Below are 23,629 nucleotides of genomic sequence, written 5' to 3' on the forward strand. Positions count from 1 at the left end.
CTTGCTGTTTCAGGCAAGATTACGTCATCACCTTAGAATGTGTGCAGGGAAAAGAATGAAAAAAAAACTCAAGAGGCAAGAGTAAAGCTGCAGAGCATCTAGGCCTATAAGCCCGATTCATAGAAAAGTGTGCATAGACCCAGCAAAGTACCCGTGGCGAGAAAGCCTTTTCATGTCCCCTCAGCACACGAGGCACCTGTGCACGAATCACATATTCATGATATCATCCCCGCAAAGTAACCCTATGCAAAAGTCGTAGCCAGAACACCCATGACACGCCTCCCCCACAAAGCAAATGTGGCCACTAATACCTACCCATGTGTGGTCCTCAGGTGCAAACTCATGCACCCTAGTAATCCTGCTTGGGATCCTCTGCAACCAGGCCAACACCCCAGTGACATTGCGCAGGGTCCCCGTAACTGTTCACAGCAACCCGACAAGATGCGTACCATGCATCGTTAAATGTGTAATTTCCTGGTAAATATGCCTGCAAACCCCCGTAAACTGTGCCTGCACCCCTCTACATTGCTTACGCGCATCCCTAAATCCAACATGCAATCTTACCTCTGGTCAGTGATTCCTATGCGCAAACGTCTGTATGCCTGCCTTCGGGTGGTGGTTAGATCAGGAGCTTTGCATGGTCAATTCCCCGGCATGAGGCTGCGCGGTCAGATCCATGAATACAATTTTTTTGGAGCAGTTGTGGGCGTGCAATCTTCTTGCGGCAGGTCGTCCCTCGGCATGCCTACATGTTCCTGTGTTCTTCCTAATTTTGCATGTTCTGCCCCCTACTGTGGACTCAGCATAGGCCCAATCCACACTCTGCGAGGAGTCTTGCGCAAGGTGCTTCACTGATCGCAGTGGCATGCCAGACCTACGCAAAGTCAACGCAAGTCCTATCAAAGTCCTGCGCAGTCGATTCAATGAATCGACGAACAGGGTTTTGCGTGCAGAATGGCACGCAAAGTCACAATTTTACGTGCAGATGATTCCCTGAATCAGTGCCTTTGTGTCAAGACAGGAAATATGCAGAAGGGATGGCCCAGCAACAATCATACAAGAGCAAAGGTGGAAACCATGAAGGGCATGCCAAATTGTTGAAAAGTGTAAATATTATGGAACAAATTAGTTAGCCCACCTTACATTAGAAAGACGGCCCCTATCACTCGTTGCCCTGTTGATGGGTTAGAGGGTTCCTTCATGGTTTCATGGCCGCAGGGATTATATGACCAACGATATGCACCCTATGCCCAGGTACTGACATGACATGCGCAGCTTCAATGGTCAAGTGATCCCATCATGTGGCAAGTGACACCTCAATCCCCACATAATAGTTTGAAAAGCACTTTCAGCTATTCGGCACAGGCCCGGTTCAATAATACAAAATGAAGGGGAATCCACCCAGAATATGGTAAATATGGTCACTGAGATTTTGACAGAAAAATGGCCAGCTCTGATTGTGCAATGAACCTGAAAGTAGAATTATCAACACATCTGTATTTATTTGGATGTGTAAAAAGTAATTTTAAATGACCAATTTTGAATACAATTATATCTTTTTTTTTAAACGTAACAATGCAGAAACTCAATTATCTGGTTCTCCAATAACCAGAACGATCTATAAATATGAGCCTGTATCTGACAATGATAACACGGTGTCAGCGGATACCAATTCTGGATAGAAACCCTTTGAGGTTCAATATCAGAGGCTGTCGCTAGCAGAGTGCCTTCAAACAGCGCAGAAGGCGAGCAAGCTTTGATATGTGGCCTTTTCTGCTCTGTTTTATGGCTCTGTCATCTACAATTCTGACTTTACCTCTGCTGTATATATCTGCACAGCTGTGTTACCTACGCTGAAAATATTCCTGTTTCTTCTACGTCCTGATACCCTTGGGTCTGGTGCGCATTACAAAAAATAAAACAAACAAACAATTCTTAAGCTGTTTATCCGGCACCACTGGTTTCCCATTGGTGCTGGGTTATCAAGCTCTGACGGTGAAATTACACATTTGCATATTTATTCGAGGCAGGTTCAGCTGCTTTAGGACTGCCAACATCATTGTTGTTATTACCCATTTTAATGGTATATGGAGAGTCTGTGCCAGTGATACTAATGGGAACTGGGTTGCACATGCTGCATTTCAATGTCTATTTTTCCAGTACCATTATTTAAATCTTGATAGGATGTAAACACTTTCTAGAAATGGTACGTGCATAGTAATGGAGAAAGTTGGGAATTAACACATATTTCAGATACGTGTTATCATCTTGCCTATGATGCAGCATTTTCCTGCAACCCAATCCTGTGTACTGCACAATGTTTCTTATAACACTCCCAGCAGGATACAAAGTACTCTACCTCATGTTGGACAGATGGCCACTGACCTGCCAGTAGTCTGTCCTCATTATGATTAGCGATGCCCTTATTCCACTGCTGTGAACAAACACTGCTTACGCAGTATGTGTATATTCTTTCTGTTTAAAGTTCTTTTGGGGTGGAAGATGCAGCAGAATTGGAGGGACCTAGCATGACTCGGGTGAGTGAAGAATACTGCAGACGTGCACCATATTACTCTATTTGTTGGCTATAATTCATGGTAGTGGGGTCTGATCAGGTATGCTCCACAGGACTGTGTTTTAGATGTCTAGTGTCATGTTTTTTTTTAAATTTTACACAGATATGACCCCTTGCACTTGTGTTTACAGTCGGCAAATGAGTACACAAAGTGTTACTGTGTTGTGTTTCTGGTGTATCATTTGCATCTATTGACTTAACGTGAATTTCAAAATAATCGACTAGATGAATAAATATATTACGTTAGTACACTTTCATTCAGTGGGGGGGTTCAGTTTGGGTAATGCTGTTTTTTTGCTTCTGCCACAATATATCGGAGGCATTGAAGGTTGTAGGCATGGGTGTTGGACAGAGGTACAAGAATCGGATCTGTGTGATTACTGAGAAAAAAAATACTGAATGCAAAATGCTGATTTCCTTTCTCTTTGGACAATGATATGCAGGGTGAGACCCCTGCAGCCTCCTCAAATACCCCCTTACATAATTAACTACCCTAATCCACCCCCACAAATAACTGCTGCAAAATACGAAAAATAAACCGGCATTTTTGCATTCAGTATTTTCGTCATCTCAGTAATTGACTGATACCCATGAATCAGAGTGTTGCTGCACTAAACAGGCAAGAGGAGCTGGCATTGGGGAGATACACATTTCATCATTCCTTCCTCAAGAAATAATGTATTTTATTTTTGCAGTCCTGGGTGTCATCACCTATGAACATATAGTAGAGACTCAAACTCCTCACATTGTGGTGAAGGGTTGCCGCAGTGTCCAACCCATCAAAGTTAACATTTCTAAACCATTGCTGATCAAATGTTTGAAACCAATGCAGATCATCCCACCAGAGAGTTTTTGCAAATTCTAATAATGAAATTCCACTGTAATGGCTTTCAATGGGTATCTGAATGATGAGGCAGCCATGTTTGTCATCCTGGGAACAACAGGGGATTGGCGAGAAACATGTGCTGCTGCACTCATCACCTGAAACAATATAGTAAATGGAGTAATGAGTGTTATCCACCTCCCCAAGCCCTGTACCTTGGGGAATCGTGGATGTCCTGATAAGAAGAGAGGTGTTATGGGGATAGTACATTGGTTTTAGTGCGATGAACAATCGTATCAGGTAGGCAAGGTGTCAAGGGGAGATATAGGTCCACTGGGGTACTTTAAGGGTGATGTTCATTGATATGAGGAGAAGACAGTCTGATGAACACTGGCAGTGATTGGTGAGCATGCCTGTTTGGAAGGCAGGAATGCTGAGGTATAAGTCAGAATTTAGTCCTCTCCAATTTTTTCTTGATGATACAGTGGATATGAAATGAGAGGACCCCTTTTGAGTGTTGCGTTGCTGCTTGATCTGGGCAGCCAGCTCAAAATTTCCCTTGTTTACAGTCTCTTCTTAAAAATACAGAGTGTTTCTTAAGAGGTACAAATGGCACGTTGGTGGCACAGTTCGTTCTTCATCATCTATATCCAGGAGTGTGAGTGCTAGGGGAAGCCCTGTGTGCACTCAGATCTGATGTGAACATTATAAAGTCCCTCATCTGCATTGATAGCACACTCCTGTTAAGGATTTCAATCAGGCAATACACTCCGGTCTCAGCCTAGCATGCAATACACAAATGAAATACTTATTTATTGTGCCTATAGGTTCAATATTCTGAGTGATATACCACTCATATCACACCCCTTGTCAAAATACCCCCAGGTTACAATGGACCAGGAATCAGGCTGGTTGGTAAAGGTAATATTTATGTATTTAAAATTCAAATCAAACACATGTTTTAATATATGGGGCAGCAATCACAAATGTGGTGGCAATACAAATAAGAAAGTAGGTAAGGCAGTTGAAACCACTTTCTAGCACTATGAATAGAAAACACAGAGAAAAGAACACTTTTGGGGTGTTGAAAAGTTAGCGCTTAAGTTAAGATTTCCCCCTGCAAATTTCTCAACTCACAAAGAAGCAATTCTACACAGATGTAAGTAAGCAGCAGGTATTCAGGAGTAAAGAACAGAGTATAGGGTTTGAATACAATCTTCCCTTCCCGAACAAGAGAGAAAATGGCTGTGTGAAACAATGAAAAGTGTGCAAAAATCCTTAAATTGATATAAATTCCTATAGGAGCAACACTGAAAAGATTCTAACAAACATAAGCTATAATATGAGCAACATTACAACTTTTCAATCAGAATGGAAGTTTGGAAATACTTTGAATGGGAAAACACACGTGTAAAACTTTAGCAAAATTGCAAATTCCCGCCTAAATTTCACTATGCGATTATTTTTAAGAAAATCGGGTCAAATACACTGTTTCTGTTTTTAGGTTGGGATGTAGCTAAAGGTCTTAGGTTTAAGTCGGAGTTGAAATTAAGTCTCTAGCTATTAAATTGAGGAAGTTATGCAAGTTTGAATGAGAGGCATTTTTAGAAAAATAGAACAGAGAAAAACAGAAAATCAGTTTTAAAATGACAGGTTGACTTTACTTAAACTAGATTAATGGCTAAGAAAAAGAGAATGCCACCCGTGAATCTCCACAGCTACACACGGCTGCTTGTAACCCTTCACCTGGTGGATACTACGTTTTCTTTATGGGAATTACTTTATTTAATCTAAATCACTAATGACTTATGTTCAAGGAAAACAAATGAGAGAAAATCTGTGCTAACACTAAGAATTACAAATAGGGTTGTAAGAATGGTTCTGACAATATTATAGGTTCTTAAGTTAAAGATGAGCTAGGTTATGGATTGCGATAGGACATGGCAATATATGCTATGGTTCACGATGATTCCTATTGATACTTACAGTTCACTTTAATTTAATATTTGGACTGTCAGGTTTTGGTCTTCACAGATCGGGTCTACAGACAGCAGGGCACTTCTGGCGGGATAGGTCAGCTGGCCAGTTCTGGTCAACTGGACGGGCACCACAGACTGGATTGAATTGGATTAGATTGGCCCTTCTGGTTGCTGGACACTGTAGATCAGTGGGATGGTGAGTTTCAGCAGGCAAGCATGAATGGTAGCAAGCCAGACTGGATCAGAATAATTTCCCTTAAGTTTTGGGATGGTTTCAGGATTTGGACCTAGCTGAAAAAGAGTTCAGCAATGCTGAGGCCTTGGTTTTGCAAAGAAATCAGGAATCAGGAACAGGATGTAGAATTCGGGAACAAGGCGTCATGCGAAAATCAGGATGAAGTCAATAATCAGTGTGCCTGTGTGTGTTGTGAGGTTCCCTTATTTATCCTGCCAAATGACATCACTAGTTTTATGGTAGGGGCAGACTTACAACCCACACCCACAAGGTTATGATTGGTCAAAGGCACAGTTCCTGCCTTACATTTTGCTGGTGGGATGACAGAAAGGGTTGTCATATTTTATGATGTGACTTGGGAACCTCCCACAGTTATTTGGACCAAAATCTAACTTTCCCGCAAATACATATTTGCATAATTATGCCCTCAAATAAAATCGGACACATACATTACATATTTTGTGGGTTACATTTTCATCCAACTCCCAAGTCGGTGGGACCTGGCTTTGTCTTTCTGTGGAATTTTGTCAATTTTATTGATAAAGGTTTGGCCTAACAATTCCTAATTCGGTACATATATGTGCAATCACCCCTGGAATATGGGTACACAATATTAGATTTGCAGCATTAATAGTTTCTGTGCAATTAGTCTTTTTGCATAGCTTCAGTTCCTTATACAGTAAGAAATCCTACCAAGTCTTCACATGTCTATCATAAATTCAGATTTCAATGTATGTACTTTTCATTCCTTTGCTTGTTTTTGCTGCCAAGTTAATTGTCATGAAGTTATGTGGCAAAATGAGCAATTTAAACTCAAAATCACAGGTCAGTTGTTTTTCTTGCTTCCCAAGTGTGATCAAATGGCCAGTCCTTTGAAGTTCAATTAGAAGCCTCTCCCAGCATCCTGCCCCTCCTCTGGAAGGATAAGTGTCCAAGCCTTCTATTGTCTTTGCCTGAAGCAAAGATGATTGTCTAATGAAGCGCATTGTCATGAGTATGCAAGGCCTCACAGCAGCAATTAGGCCCTCGTGCCAGCAGTGAAGTGTAAACCTTTCCCAGGCTGAGGAGTGTCAAGCAGAATTGTTTTTTAAAAATAGTTAATTAACTCCAAGCTGGGTTACTTTAAGTTTTACCTACATCTTTCATTAAAAAATATAAACTGAAGACAGTTTATAGATGGATCTTTACATTAGCAATCCTTTGACATTTCTTTAAGAATTAAGCCTTTCAACAAAAACATGCTTTCAAAACATGCGATTTTGCACTTTCTTCATGTAAAAACACATTAAACTGAGTTCTTTTAAATCCGATTTTCCTATGCAGCACATACACATTTGATTCAGCATTAGGTCTTCTGTGTGCTGGTATTGTTTGCAGTCTGGATACATACATCCTGCCTTTGAGTAAAGTTTCTGTCTGTACAGCTGATTTTGTTACTTGTTGCAATTTTAGCCATGTTTTTCCCGCGGAACTGCACACAAATGTTCCTGGGCTGCCTTTCCTTGGATACATTTCATAACTGCTGTCAGTCAATGAGGCCCGGTTCCTCTGAGCCACACTGGATGATCCTGATATTTAAATACCCTGTTTAATCTCAATGATTCAATGGACATGAATGGATCTAGTGCCAAAAACAGTACTTTTGAAGGTTGCAAAGCTGACATTTTAAAAGGCACTTTCGATTTTCAGCACAATTCTGCTGCTTTGCTCCATGTTGAATGTAACAGAACCCACTGGCATGCTCCTGCAGTGAGAACTCTGTTTTCACCCCCCCTTGACTGGTTGTGGCAGGGTGTGCAGCCTTTTCTTGGTTGTGACCCAAATGCAGTTTTGCAGATTTTGGGGCGCACAGGTGTTAGCGCATCCATTTTGGGCTGTTTCTTTCCCCATTTGTAAAGTGATGCAGTGGGGCACATTGGAATGGGTCAAAATATCCCACACTCGCACACAATTTCTGAGTACCCTTGCACCCCCTATACCTGAATAATCTCTGTACTATCATTAAATTCAATAGCAAGCTATTCTGGACTGCAAAGTATGATATGTGGCGAATAAGCAGAATGCAAATTGGGCTTATAAAAATATAAATATGTGGTTTTCAGTCACTTTGTGTAGGTCCATTGTTGAAAAATGCCCTTTCATAAACAATGAACACAGGCAATACTTTCTCCACATATGAAACTCCTCCCAGGCACATAGAATTCGTTTTCTTTTTAGCAGGGGAAGAGACTGGGGTGCTTGATTAAGTCCCTTGCCTGATCTCAAGTGTGGAGGTTGGTTGTCACCATGAGGCTGGAGAGGACTCTGGCATTGGGATGCTGGCACCTGATACACATATTCCTGAGGAGGTGGTGGTGAATAGTGAGATGAAGGTGCTGAATAAGATGTCTTTGATACAGACATGCTTGAAGTAGCGAAAAGTGAGGTGAAGCTTGTAAATAATGCAGAGTTGGCTCGCTGAGGTGCGAGCAGTCAACAGCAGTCTCTACCTTCTCTTCCTGCTGCAGTCTTTCTACAGTGCCAGTGGTTAAAACCCCCAGCATTCACGCGTAGCGGCACGCAGAGTTGGCTCGCTGAGGTGCGAGCAGTCAACAGCAGTCTACAGAGGCTAGGAGGAAGGGAGCCATGGACCCGCAAGAAGATCCTGGAGCGCCGTTACTCCCCATAACGACAGACTCTATTACTGAAAATGCGGCTCACTATCCCAGCTGAAAAGCCCCTCTGCCAGGGTGCTGAGGAGCAAGTATTCTCGATTGGAGAAAGGACTTGGACCCAGCCACAATACCAGTTCCATAGTGCAAAGAAAGGCGGCGACCGCAGCTTCATTAGCCCCGTCAATCTCCAGCTCTATGGTCGCCTGCCTCTCCGTGGTAGAAGGTGCTGGCGATGAAAGCGCCGCCATTCAGCGCGGCACGTTGCCTCTAGACTTGGGGGTAAGCGCTGAGAAAGACTTTGTCTCTTCGCCCACTACACCCGCCCTCCCTGATGCAACGCCACCCCCGTCCTTGTTCATTCCACACGTACCTGCGGGGGTGTTGGGCATGACTGGAGGGGCGGTTCTGAATTCGAACAGCTGACATGCCGTTGTTGTTACGGACCTCGCTAATCTCGACTGCATGCAACCGGCAAGCCACCGCTGCGGCGAGTGGGGCTGTTCCCTGCGGAGTCTAAGGACGCCGTGGGGCCGACCCCAGCTTGCTGGCCGTAGGTCGACCTATCAGCAGCGAGCCTCATGAGCTCTCCATCTGTGCCGCACTACGGCGTGATGACAACGGTGTTCCGTTAGATAATGCTGTTCAAAACAGATCGATGCCAACAGTGGGGCAAGACGCTGTGGAATACCTAACCCCACAAACTACCACCCAAGTGGAAATCCACACCAGACCAACCCCTAAAATTCAGGCAACTAGGGATGGAGGAACAGAAGCATCACCTCCTGCCTTCTCGCAACTCCCCTCATCCAATAAAACTATGGATCACCTGTAAAATGCCCCCCCCGGGTCAGATAGAGGGGGGCATAGAGATATGGTCCAAGATGGTGAAACATTACACACTACACCTAATGATTCTGCCAGTGAACTCTATGCACAAAAAAGAGAAACAGCAATGGCAATATTCAAAAAAAGAGCCCTGACGAAGAAGGCACTTAAGGACCAGGGTGAGTCAATATACCATGGCTGCCAGCAAAAAAAAGCAGCCCGAGCAACAGCCAAGAAAGGAGAATCAGGTCAACGTTCCCGAATCCCTTGATGTCTCACGCTTTGAAGGAATTTTTTTCTAAACAAACAAAGAGGAAATTGGATGCAGAGGCAGAGCTTTCTGATACAGAAATCTTAGACGCAGTCCTAGAAACACCTTCAGCTCCCAAACAAAGGAACACTACAGAAGACATCTGTCAAAACGTCCTGCAGGGGCCTCGACTACACAGGTTAATCCTCTACGCGAAGATGTTCCAGGGGTCCGTCAACCGCGAAGCATCGACTTCAACTTACTTCCATCGCGATTGGCTCCTGACTCACTTAACATGCTTGATGAAGATGTCCCACTACACCGATCCAAGAAGTGTGGACTGGGAAAAGACTTATTAATGCCATCAGTTAATAGCACTTCAACTAATGGAACTGAACAAAGGAGCAAAACCCATTCACTACCGTCCCAACCCATGTCGATACATACTGGGCAAAAACCTAATTTGTTCGAGCTTCCAATAGTGAGATCACCATCTCACAACGACCTGCCGAAAGATACCTCGACACCTGCTAGAAATAGAAGGTCTAGTGACATGCTTGTGAATCCACCAAAAGACACTCCAGTAAAGAAGCCGTACCTTGTAACAATTATGTCAGCTATCACGGTGGGACTTGCTCCCTTTGTAAAGTTGTATGAGTCATTTAACGATACAATGAAGGACTCGCTCACACTAACAGCAATGACTAATACAAAAGTAACCTTCTTGGAGGGCTTCATTACAGCTTTAGGCCAACAGAACATCGAGAGAGAAAGACAATGGGAACTAAAAATTGCTCGACTAGAAGCCCTATTCGGAACCAGAAATTCCCCTAATACTGCTCGAGGCTATCAGTCAAGCTCCCAAACAGAATTAGCCCCTCCATTGGATACAAGCCTGTCAAAAATTGAAACTGAAAATGAAGGTCCTATTGGACAGACTCTGCAGCCGGACCTCAAACTCCAAAACAGCAAAAAAAATAAAGAGCCAGCAAAAGTCGCCACAATTTTTAAAATTGCAAAATCAGCTTTAACAGCACAAACTAAAGTAGCGACACCTTCAGTAGCGTCTCATGGATTTGTTCCTAACAACATATCACAGTCGGAGCAAACGATAATTGAACTGGACAACTCTCGTTCCAACGAAGCAGAGTCGTTAGTGAACTCTTTACTTCTGGACCTAACGGTCCATTTGGACCAAGAAGGGGTCACTGAACCCCCTGATAACACTCAACAAAGCTTAGTTCTGAAGCCTAACGCTGGTGGCAAAATTGTTTCTCATAAAGAAATCAAGAAATCAACCTTGGCCACGACCGTATCAGTAACACATAGACCTGAAGCTGTTGGACTGGAGGTGGAGAGTGGGGCACCGATTGACATAATATCTAATAAAACACAATCTAACCACAAGGAAACTCCAAAGTACCACGGAATCATCTCAGAGATGCGGAAAAACAATAAACCAGAGATCAAAGTCTCAGCGCCACCTAGGTCCACAGAAGACATAAAAACAAGATCCATTCGAATTTTCAAGATGGAACAACTGACAGCTGGGAAAAACTGCATAGTTTTAAACAGGAAGACGGTATTAAAGATTCTAACTAAATTCCCAAACCTGAAAGCGGTGAACATGTTGAACACGTCAGATTTCGTACTCATTGAGCCCTATCATAGGGAAAAAAGGGTGAAAGCGTACCTTGACGTTAAAAAGACAGTGATCCAAGATCTAACAGAAGACGGGAACTTGGTCTTGAAACAAATGGGTTTTGCCCTGGCAGAAATTCCATCGTCATTACCCCTTGCATCTAATACACTTGCCTCAAGTAAAACAGCCAAAAAGTGTCCCGATTACTGACCTAAAACTGAAGACCTGAACAAAAACAAAAGAAGAGAGTAAACGAGAGTACAAACTACACAAGAACACATCACGAAGAAAACCTAGTTAAAAACTTAAGATCAGAGAAAAACTATAGATACGATCCCTCTACCAAACAAAGTTCAGGACAGGCGCAAACTAAAAAACGGGAGCCGTCAGGTCTATGGAGATGATTGAAAAATGTGCTAAATCCAAATCCTCAAAATTAACAACGAAAAGGAGCAACTACGACACCTCTCAACCAGCGACCCAAACTCCTGCTGAAGGATCTAACGAAAGCAACCACGATGTGCTCTTGGAACACGAGGGGACATGATCATTTGACCAAGCCAGACACACTAGATCTAGCCCTATTTGATATAATATGTCTTCAGGAGACCTGGTTGATGGAAAAACCAATGCTCGACGGATACGAAACCCAAATTTCCCCTGCGGTGAAAGGCATTTTTGGCAGACCATCGTCAGGCCTCTTAACTGCAGTCCGGCTCGGCTCAGGTATCTCCTTCAAAAGGAAGGTAGCTGAATTTTATGGCATCCTGGCACTTCAAATGGAGTGGCACCAGCCAAAGGAGGCTTTAAGAGGTAGAACTAAAACCAACTTAGCAATCATAAATGTCTACTGGAAATAACGCAAAAGAACAAATAACATCGATTTCTGTGTCTCTGTCCCGGAAATCTTAGACAAATGTACAATTGAAATGGCAACCGACCACATCATCATTTGCGGGGACCTAAACGCTAAGTGTGATCAATTCTCCCTCACTACTCCTATTTCAGCATCCTCGAAACGTGGTGTGCTATGGTCAGACCTCATGGACACCAGAAACTTCCATAATGTGGCAATAGCCCGAGGCCAACCACCTGTTTTTCCTACATGGGAAAGAGCTGAAACTGCAGCGACAATGGACCATATCTTCATCTCACACTCCATTCTACCTTTCATAGATTTTTTTGAGGTCTGCAGAACGAAATCCAGTGATCATTATTTACTGATAATGAGCTTCGAAACAACAACTGTGTCCAAAGAAACATATACAGCTGATGTAGAGTTGTCAACCAAGTCTACACAAATCAAACTAACAGCGGAAAACATTAACGAAATCACAAAAAAATTCCACGAAGACAGTAGCAACAACACGGACCCGCACACCAGGCTGAATTACCTCCCCTTCTTCTTGATTCATAGGATAAATCAAGGTAAATTAATCTCAACAAAGGAAAACGGAGTTCACGAGTACGACATCCAGCTAGTCATGAAAAGAAGAGAACTGCGTGAATTAAGGCATATAGCTAGAGCATCTGATAACGTGGCGCAAAAAGATATTTTAAATGCTGTAACAAAATCATATAGAACATGGTTGAAACACCACAAAGCTGTTATGTATCAAAATGACACAAAGCAAATGCACAAAACTTTAACTTAAAAAAATACAAGAGATTTCTGGGCCTTTATTAAGAATAAGAACAGTGAGACGAATAGCCAACTGACTAATGTCATACCAGAATTGACGTGGACAACCTTCTTTGCAACTCAATTCCCATCTTTTCCTCTATCTGCAACCAACTTCACAGTCCCTACAGCAACTACCTGGGTAGATCTCGCAGAACAAGAGGAGATTTTGTCTACGATCTTGAAACTGAAAACATCAAGGGCCCCCGGTCCTGACGGCCTAACCAATATAGATTTAAAGCAACATCCACAGGAATGGTCGGTCCTAATAACAAAAGTTTTCAAGCAATGGCAAGCCGCCAATCAAATCCCAAAGACTTGGCCTGAAGCAGTGATAGTCCCTATATTCAAAAAGGGAAATAGAGACAACCCGGCCAATTACCATCCCATAGCCCTCCTAGACATCATGGGCAAAATCTTTGCCACCCTTCTCTTAACCAGATTCCATAGATGGGCAAGACATCTCCATGCCTAGATCAACTACAAATGGGCTTTGTCAAGAACGCAAGCGCCAGTATCAACATTATGATCTTGAATATCATAAAAGAAAATGTAAAGAATGGTGCGCCGAAAGTATATATAGCATTTATAGACTTGTCGCAAGCTTTTGACAAAATCAGTCGTCAAAAGCTTTGGTCCAAACTCACCAACTGGAATTGCCCTTTGGAAATCCTAGAGCCCGTGATCGCACTTCACGCCGATACAAAAATCAGAGTCTGTCTAAACAGGCAAGGCATGTCTTCGGACCAGTTTACGTCAGAACACGGTGTGAAACAAGGATGTCCGCTTGCCCCGGCTCTCTTTATCGCCTTTTTAGGAGATTTTCAATGCACCCACCCATCCGTCAGATCGTTTCCACCTAAAGTTGGCAACAACTCAATATCTAGACTCTTCTACGCGGATGACTTGATCCTGATGGATCAAACGCAAATAGGCCTCCAGCGCCAATTAACCAACTTGGTCTAATATATACACGAAAACGATCTTGAGATCAACACTGCAAAATCCAAAATCTTGATCATGGGGAAAAATCGACCAAAAGTGACAGGAAATGGCAGCTGGTTCCTGAACAACATGAAGATAAAAACTGTCACCAACATAAAATATTTGGGAATAATGATTGACTCAACAAGATCGGAAAAGTCAACGTACCTGGCTCTGTGGAGTAAAATTAAATCCTTGACAACCCAGACAAGGCTAGTGGACCGTAAATACGGGAAATGTTCCCTACTACCTGCAATTCAATTTTACAAACAAAAAGTGGCACCATCTGTAATCTATGGAATGGACGCGGCCCTAAATATTCAGGAAACTATATGGCTGAAATTGGAAGGTTTCCTTTGGAAAGCTGTATTGGGGCTTCCCAAATCAACATCAATCTCAGCTATTAGACGTGAACTAGGTCTATTATCGTTGGCAGCGTCAGTTGAACAAAGTCAGATGAGACTCCTTCGGAAAATCATCGCGCCCGACACAATGTCGATCTACAAAATGATCCAGGTGGAACTCAGCCAAGGACGCTGTAAAGCTTTGAACAGGTGGGAACATAAGCTCATAAAGAAGCTTACAGATTTGGCCTGCACGCTTGACGATCTATTGCAAAATCCTGAAAAGATAAAAACCAATATAGCTCAAGAAGATTGGATTCAAACGTGTGAAATAGCAACGGCCAACAAACTACTACGCCATTTACCACCAACGACAAACAAGTTGAGATTACCACTGAATTATTGTATAAAATTACCTAATAAGAGACTGCAAAAAACTGTTATGAAAATGAGATTAAACCAAATGCCAACTCAAGAAATCAGAGCTATCCACTCCAAAGTACTTCCCCTGCAGACTATGTGCATAGGCTGAATCGGTGGAAACCGTAAGACATTTACTATTGAATTGCGCTAAAACAGCTCAGTTGAGGCAAGCTTTCTTGGTACCCTTAATGTATGATGCCACACTTCGTGAGGAGGACACCTGGTGGTGCCGTCTGGTTGCCGGTGAAAAAACAAAATGGTCAACGGCGGCAGTTAAGATACTAAAAGCCGCATTGAATTTGGCAACAGAGACTGCACATCCACCCAGTATTAACTAATAGAGATCTATTTTTAGAAATGTTACGATCTTTAACATCTGTTTTCTGCTTCTTCTTCTTCATTTCTTTTATTTCGCTTCGTTTTCTTCTCTCCTTTTTCTTACGAATCGACTTCTTGTAAAAGTCAAAAATTTTGTTTTCATTATAAACAAGTAAATTAAAATATAAATACATAAATAATAAGGGGTGATTAATTGGCGATTATTAAGGAGACAATTAAAGAGGTGCATGATTAGGGAGGAGAACAGCGGAGGAGTGGAGGAGAGAGAAGAATAAATATCTAGAGCTGGAGTGAGGAGGAAGAGATGGGTGAGAAAAGATGAGTGGAGGAGAAATACTAGGAGGTGGAGCCAGGTGAAGACAAGAAATATTAGGAGTTGATGAGATGAGGAGTGTGTTGATTGAAACAGAGGAGGAGAGATGGATGACCAGGTGGTGTCTACAAGATCAGATGAATAAGGAGGCGGTGTAAGTGGAGGAGACTGTGAAATGAAGAGAGTAGAAGGCAGACAACAATGGAGAGGATCATGAAAGAGGTAAAGTGGTAGTGTAGAGAGAGGCAAACCCTTGATCTGGAAAGGAGGATCTGGGATGGGTAGAGAATCGAGCATGTGGTGAATGTCAAGCAAGTACATATGAAGCAGAAGGACAAAGACAAAGATGGGGGGAATAAGAGAAGTACCTCAAGGTATGACGTCAGGGCAAGATATTGACGGGTAATGCTGAATACACAACCAGCCAACACAATCCACTTCAGACTTGAGACCTGTGTGAAGTCCCCCTGTCTTACTCTAGCTACCCCCATTTTACTATAGCTACACACCAACAATGCCAAGGAAATATTTACAAGAAAATGGTGGGTACATCCTATTTTTCACAGCACACACACCTTCAATATACATGTGTGTCAGGCCTATTAATGATTGTTTCAGGTTCTTAGCACACATCTAATCACTTTTAAATGCGATTTAACACCCGAGTCAGTCAGGAAAAGACAATCTAGAAGAATAAAGCATGAATGTAATCAGAAACTGGTAGTTCTTCATACGGGAAACACTGAAAGAACATTTAAAAGAGAATTAAAATTGCATGTTGAGGCTATTGGACATTGCTGGATATAGATCGATTCCCCCCACATAATCGCAATTAATGTTATAGGCAGGTTCTCATTTTCCTACAATGTCCGCAAGACATTTTGAAATTCATTGCTGGAGCAAGTCGCAGCAGCGCGAGTTGTCAGCACTGCCAAAACTGCAGATTGCAAGCAAGGGGGATTTCTATTAAGTTTATTTTTTCTTGGTAAAACGGTAATTCACCACATTGTTCAGATTTGAAGTAGAGACTAGTATCACCTGTATGTCTACCCAGAATTGACACTAAGACACCAAATAAACCACAACAGCTTAGACTATGAAAATATGAAATATGAAAGCTTTTGTGAAGTAGTTTCTTAATGTAGTTTCTTAATGACCCCTTTACACATAAAAAGGAAATTCTCAGTAACCAGATCCCAAAATGATTCTTGCCTGACAGCAGTCATTAGCAATCAATGAAGACCATTAGTGACACATTGTGGAATGATATTCAAGAAGGCATTATATCAGTGACAACTTCACCTACTGAATGAAAAATTACACCTTACTGACAACAGCAATAGGCACTCAGAGTAGGACAACTGGGACTGGTAAATATACAACTATTGGAATGTGTCTAAATATCGAAAGGTATTCCCCACCTATCCCATCAAAAATCATACCTTACTTGCACAGCAGTAGGTGTTCAGAGTTGGGCAACTGGGACTTGTAAATAAACAGCTATTTGAATGGGACTAAATAGAGAGAGCTTGTCCCCATTGACCTCCCCACCCCTAGTTAATAGCAACTCACTTTCTTCTTAAGTCAGACCTTGTTAATGAATAATCAAATCCATCACATTTAAGAGGGAAGTTGCTACATGCACACGAGCACACAATCATACATGTATACCAGAATGTTACCTTTACCTTGCACTAGAGTTATGGGGTTGAATAGAGAATGGAAAAAAACGAATTTTGGAACTACACAAAAGGATAGATTGAAATATGATCGTAAGTTATATTCCGGAGAATCATTTGGCCCCATATGCATATAATTAGAACAACAGGAGGTAGTAATGTGAAGTGCTGGATTTACACTTTCTGCTCCCTTGTATCTTCCCACTCACCTCCCTCTTCCCCCATCCCCTGACCTCATTTTAACATTCTTCCTCTCATGTTCTGGGTCATGCAGTAAAAGGATTCTGGAAAGGGGGTGGTGTCAGTTGTGAGGCCCTGAAAGGGCGGGGGGGAGATGTGTGGTTCACGCTCTAGGGCTGGTTCCTGTGATACTGTATTGCAGACTTCTGCTGATCTTTAAAGAGTTGTCTCGTCGGTTTCCCGATCAGAGTGGATCTTAATATATAGCCAAATCTCACACAACTATGTGTGTGCCCAGCAATTCAGGCAGATGGATAATCCATAGCAACTGATACATTGAAGGCATTGCTGTAGGATAAAGATACAATTCTGCAAAAGTAAGCAGTATCTCATTTTGCATTTGGCAGATAATATGGATGCCTGATCAGAACTCCCAATTATGGGTGTGTACTGTGACCAACTTCAGAACAAGACCAGCAGAGTGCCCACCATATGAATTGCTCATGATAATACAAATCAATATGGCACACCTCTGCTTATATTATGGCAAGACGCAGGGGTGTGTTTGAATAATGATAGAACATTCAAATTTTTTCAGCTAATAACTATTTTGTAAGTGAAAGGTCATAGTCCCTTTCAATATTACTTATGCAACAACGTAGGACTTGGTTGAGTAAAAAACCATTAACACTGCAGCTGGATTGGACAGCTACACCAATCCTTTTTTCAAGTTACCCTGAGATGGAGGATTTACGGCCTGGTATTACCCAGGTACCGAATGGCATCCACAAAGGTCTTACCAAGGTCTGAAGTGGGAGAATGGAAGAACAGGCACCCGCCCTTCCCCTCTCGCGCTTGGCCTAGAGGATCACGGCCTAGGCACCCGCCACGAGAGGAGTTTGCCTATCCACCAGACGACCAAATACCCTGGTACAGGAACATACGGATGTGCCCACCTACCTGCCCAGCAGCCCGCCCTGCCCATGCCGACACCTGCGGCATGGATCAACTCGACTAAACCTACACGTCGTTAGAGATGCCATGACGACCTAGCCAACGGTCAGCACACCTGTGCACACATGCACACCGGACACTCCCACACCAATCCACACGAAGAACATACTCAGTGCTATGACATAGGCGACAGACATACCCACGGACGTGCATCTTTATTATTTTCCACGTAGGTTCTCAAAATGCAGAAACGCAAGACGCATAATGAACTTATCTAAAAAGGCTTGCTCACGCTTCTTCTAAGAACTATGTACGATAATGAAGAATATAACGGAGACACGATACTGAGGATAGAGCAATATGATACCGTAACCTAAAGAGCTCTGCATCAAACGGTTCCACCTATGCACCAGGCCCAAGTAGGCCGCAAGCGAAAGTTTCCATGAACATTGAATGAGTGAGAGCTCGGTTGCTGACCCTGCAGAATGAGCCCGGCGAAAGCACACCGCCAAGGGCACGATGTTGCAATCTCGCACGCTGCAAGCCGACGCCAAGGTCGCACCTGCAAGATAAACCAGGCACACAGTGGGAAAAACAATATTAATTGTGCTGAATTCTGCCTCAAACACGGTCCCACCTCACGTGACAAAGCCAAACCTGACAGGATGCCAAGCCCAGGAGGAAGGAGACGCCTGAATCCCACGTTTCAAGACACAGGCAGATACAATTAAAAGACTCATTGGACATCTGCAGCAGTGGGAGTAGTTGACCTCCCAACATATGAATAAATCCTCACATTGTTTACACCTACCCATAGTAAAAACATTGTTGCAAATGACAGGTGCACCTCGAGCTGGGAACAGCGATAGTCCCAGACTGGGAGGCTCGCGAGTGGACCAATCAGGACATGGGGCTCTTATCATTGACGCCATTAACATTGACCAATCCTCAGAGGTCTTCATGTAACAATTTTCATGTATCAAATTGAAGGGACAGCCCAAGTATATCACCTGACTAACCCTCAACCACTAATACCGTTCTCTATATGTATGCTATATTAACCCTACCACACGAGTAACCAATCCAGAGTGGAAATAGGTTTTTTGCTAAACTTTGTAAGATGACGCAAGTAGCGCATCATACTAAGGTAAAAAGGGCCTGCGAGCCCCACGATTGTGTGTGTGTCAGGACGGACGCGTACGATCCTTGACCCATCCCTGCCGTTTTGTCTAATAAACAGCAGAGTCACCTTGCTTCTTGCGTGTGTCTCATACTCTATCTCTTTTGGGATATACGGGAGGAGTTGGGGCCTCCCTGCCCAGAGGTCTACGGACGGCCCGGCCGACCCCGGCAGAATTTCCCCCCGACAAGTTGGAGGCACTGCTGAGATCTGTTTAATATCTGCTTTTTATTTATTTTATTTTTTTTCAGGTACTCCCGTTGCGAGGAGGCCCGGCGGCGCGGCCCCCTCTGCCGTTGCCCCCTTCTGAGGACTACAGGACCATCGCGGAACTGCGAGAAGACCGGACAGCGCAATCCGGATATTGGCCTTCGGGAGCCGGTTGAGAAGTATCCCGCCCGCGGTTGGCGAGTGTCCAGATGTGGTCCAGACGAGGGGAGGTGGCAAGCTGCTTGGAGGGGTGCACGCAGTCGAGCGGCCCCGCATCAAGGGAACTTGGTGAGCATGCCACGCACAACAAGCAACGTGAAATTGTGAGGGAGGCGGGAGGAATTAAAAACGGGAGGTGGGAGGTGTTGCACAGGTGCGCGGCGAAGGTTTGACAACTTAGTGTTGGCAATGAAATGAATGGTAGCCGAACGAGTGCGAGAGCAGTCGGCTACGTTGCGCGAGAGAGGGGGGTGGAGCACGAAAACATCACGTGCGGCCGCTCGTAGACACTGATTGGCCTAGGTCGCAACTTCGTGTAAGGGTGTGTGTGTGGTTTCCTACGATTTGGCATTTATTGATCAATGAGTAGATGAGGATCCCTATTGTTCGAGCAAGAAACTCGTTAGGTAGATGACGTTTCCCTGTAGGCGGTAGCTAGTTAGTTGCCCAATACGGAAGATAATTGGCTGGTTAAGCCCTCCTGTCGAGGGGCGTATCACACGCGAGGCGACGCAGCCTGCGCAGTCCGATTATATTATTGATTACCTTGTTCCAGGAGTGACAGGAAGACAGCTGTGAGGTTAACGGGGGTAGATTACAAGTGTATTTTGGACTTAAAGAATATATGAAGAACTTACCAGTAGCTCGAAGAGATCGGTGACGTCACCAGTAGGGCTTTCATAGGATATCCCGAGCACAAGGCATCTTTCTTTCTGAGAGTGGTGGGGAAGAGAACTGTGGTAAGGGAGTGGAAACGGAGATAAAAGGTAATGAGTTGATCGGGGAAAGGCGAAACGGGGGACGTGGCTGCGCACGGAGAATGCCGGCCACGGCGAGTGTAGAAGAAGGAGGAGGAGCAAATGAAAATAGGGCGACTGTATAAGAACGTCACAAGGGGTACGCAGCCGCAGGGGGCTACGTGCGCCTCGGCCGCAGGGGGCCGTAAGGGTGTTGTGTAAAGGAAGAAAGAAAGAAGAAAATATACAAATGTAAATACTATATTTTAATAATTTTCCTTAGCGGACTATCGCAAGTCCCCAAATTTACGGGGCCAGGTAAAGGTAAAAGGCTGTGTATTGTAAGTTTTAGCAAGATAATAGCTACCAAATAGGGGAAGGATAACAAGTGGAGCGCTACTATGTCACACGGGACAGGATCGGGAGGGTGGGGGAACACCCTCACTACCCCACTACAACACATATGTACCACACTGTCACCCCATAGGGAGAAACTGATCAAGTATAGCATAGAATGGACACAGGGGATGGACAACAAAATGATAACACCATGGCCGCCTAATGGTAGCTTCGATCCATATACCCAACATTCACTATTAAACCATCTGCATAATACATACAAAGGGAAGAAGTTGACAAACCACGTGGAGGTGTTTAACTTATGGAGGATGTTCCAAGGGACCCGACCAGGACCAAATGGAATGTTCACTGTGGGGGGAATACCGGAAGAAAAAGAGATTAAGGAGGAAGGAGAGAATGGGAAAAAGGGGAGTGAAGACCCAAAGAACACGGGGAACGGACAAGAGGGAGGAGAAAAGAATAATAGCTCAAAAGAAAATGAAATAAAAAAGGAACAGAGCAACGATATACCCCTAGCAAAGGTAGTGAAAACAGAGGGAGGGGGGTTGTACCCTTTAAGAGAATTAGGAGAAATAGAAAGAGGACAGTTAAGGGCGGCTGAGGGGTACTCGAACCCGGCATACAGCCCGCCACCATATGTGGCTCATAGGAAGATGCCAGCAGGGGAGGGGAGGACTGGAGAAGAGCAAACTGTGGAAATAGGACATGATGAGTGGGTAGCTGCGCAGATACTATTAAAATTACGAGGTTCATTAACAGGAGAAGAGAAGGAGGTAGTACGGAAAATAGACGAGGATAATACCAGGGAGAGTGGAATGAGAGGGGAAGAGCTGTTACGGCAAAAGGAAGAGATTTTGGAGGAACGACTAGCAGAGTTAAGGGATGAACAGAATGAACTGATCAAACAGCTCGAGAGGGAGGAAAGAGAGAGAGCGCGGGGAAGGAAAGAAGGTAAGAACGAATTGGAAAAAATAAGGGAACGAACTGAGGAGCAAAGGAGAGAAGCTGAAAGGGTAAAAGCAGCAGCAGAAAGGGTATCAAGAGCAGTGCTACGAGAGAGGAAAAGGGAAGAAGAAGAGAAAGAAAAAGAAATGGCAATGTAGAAGAAGAGATTACTATCAGAAACGACTAAGAAATACGAAGAAGGGAGGGTGATAGAGAGTATATTAGAAAGGGAGAGGGTGAGATGGGAAAGGAAGAAAGAGGATGAAAGGATATTGGAAAAGGTGAGTAGCAAAGTAATGGAGGAATTAAAAAGGAAAAGGGAGGAAATTGGTAGAGAGATGGAGGAGAGAAATGAAGGGGAAAGAGAAGATAGGAGGAGGGAGAGTGAAGTAAGGGTGTATGTGTATAGAGACGCAGAAGTAGCAACAACATCAGCGCAAAGGGGAACGGTTGGTAAAAGAGAAAAGGGAGAACTGGACCTAATAGACTTAAAAACAGTAACAATCAAGGGGAAAAAGACAGAGTGGGGGCTGCCGTTTGTGAATGACTTTTGTAGTGAGGAAGAAGAAGGAATGGAGAAGGAAGGAAGAAAGAGTGAATGGGAAAGTCTAGATAAACTATACACCACCCGGACCAATACAGACTCACCATGGATCTGTAGGAGAAAGGATGAATTGGAGAGAAGTGAGGAGGAAGAGCAAGGGGTAGCGGAAAGACAGACACATGAAGCCACACCGTCACCATCACACCCTCTCCCATCCCACCCCACATGCTCAACCACCTCACGCTCATTACGTACAATCAAACTTGCGCCCTTCACAAACGAATTGACACCCTATGCAGGTCGGCTTAGAGACCTCCCTAGACGCAGGCAGGAAGGACGAATACACACGCCCACATTAAATACAGGAAATGATGGAAGAAGGGGAAAAGATGGAGAAGAAAGAGTTATGAGTAGGGGAAATACGGACGAAATTGACGATGTAGGAGAGAGGGAAGAAGAGGAGGGGTGTGAGGACTCGATTTTATGGAACCCAAGGGATAAAACGAGACACAACTTAATGCCACTTCTGGAGAGGGGAGGGGTTAGACCACAGTACGTCCCTTGGAAGCATACAGACAAAGAAAATATAAAATGCAGGCTCCCATCATTAAGTGGAGGTGCGGGTAAATGGATATATGAAATGGAAAAACACACCGCAGGACAGAAACTGGCAGTGGGAGATGTAAAGGGCCTTCTAATATCGATATTAGGGGATGCAGCGGATGACATTTGGAAGAGAGCGGGTAACAATAGCAAACACATCGCACGATGGGGCACCATTCGCAAACTGCAGACATGCACTATGGCATGCACTGAGGGTACAGTACCCAGACACATCAGACATAGGAGCAATTACCTCACGCAAGATGCGTGAGAACGAAGATCCTGTTGATTATATCCAGGAAATCCAAGAGAAGTGGCGCATGGAAACTAGAGAACAATGGGACAAAACACCAGCAATATTTTATCATATACTAGTACAAGGGCTCCCAGAAGGAGTTCAGAAACAACTGAAGAAAGTAGTGGGAATGGAAGCAAAAGCATGGCCAGAAATACAACTGACAATAGTGCATCATTGCAGGACATGGCAAGGAAAAATGAAACAAAAGGAAGAGGACAGGAAAACGGAAGAGGCTAAACTAGTACAGAAAAAACTTACTAAATACACAATGGAAGGGGCACTAATAACTACACCTACAACAATAACCCAAAGCCCCACACAAGTAGTGGCTGCACAAGATCCCTCCCAAATACCACCTTCACAGACTATACCACAACAGGTGCCGCCACTCCAACCATACACGACCAACATGGGAGGAGGATACTCAATGCCAGGAGCTGGGTATTATAATTACAACAGGGGAAGAGGAGGAATTATGAGAGGGAGAGGATACGGATATAACACACAACAGCAGGTGGGAGGACTTAGAAATTCCTACCCCACTGGACAACCAGTATACCAGGACAACACAGGAAGCTTTCCATGGCAGAGTAGGGAACCACCGGTGTGTTGGAGTTGTGGATTAGTAGGGCACATGTCACGCACGTGTAGAG

The sequence above is a fragment of the Ambystoma mexicanum genome, chromosome 11 (assembly GCF_040938575.1).
Source record: "Ambystoma mexicanum isolate Mex_15411 chromosome 11, UKY_AmexF1_1, whole genome shotgun sequence".
NCBI classification, from domain to species: Eukaryota; Metazoa; Chordata; class Amphibia; order Caudata; family Ambystomatidae; genus Ambystoma; species Ambystoma mexicanum.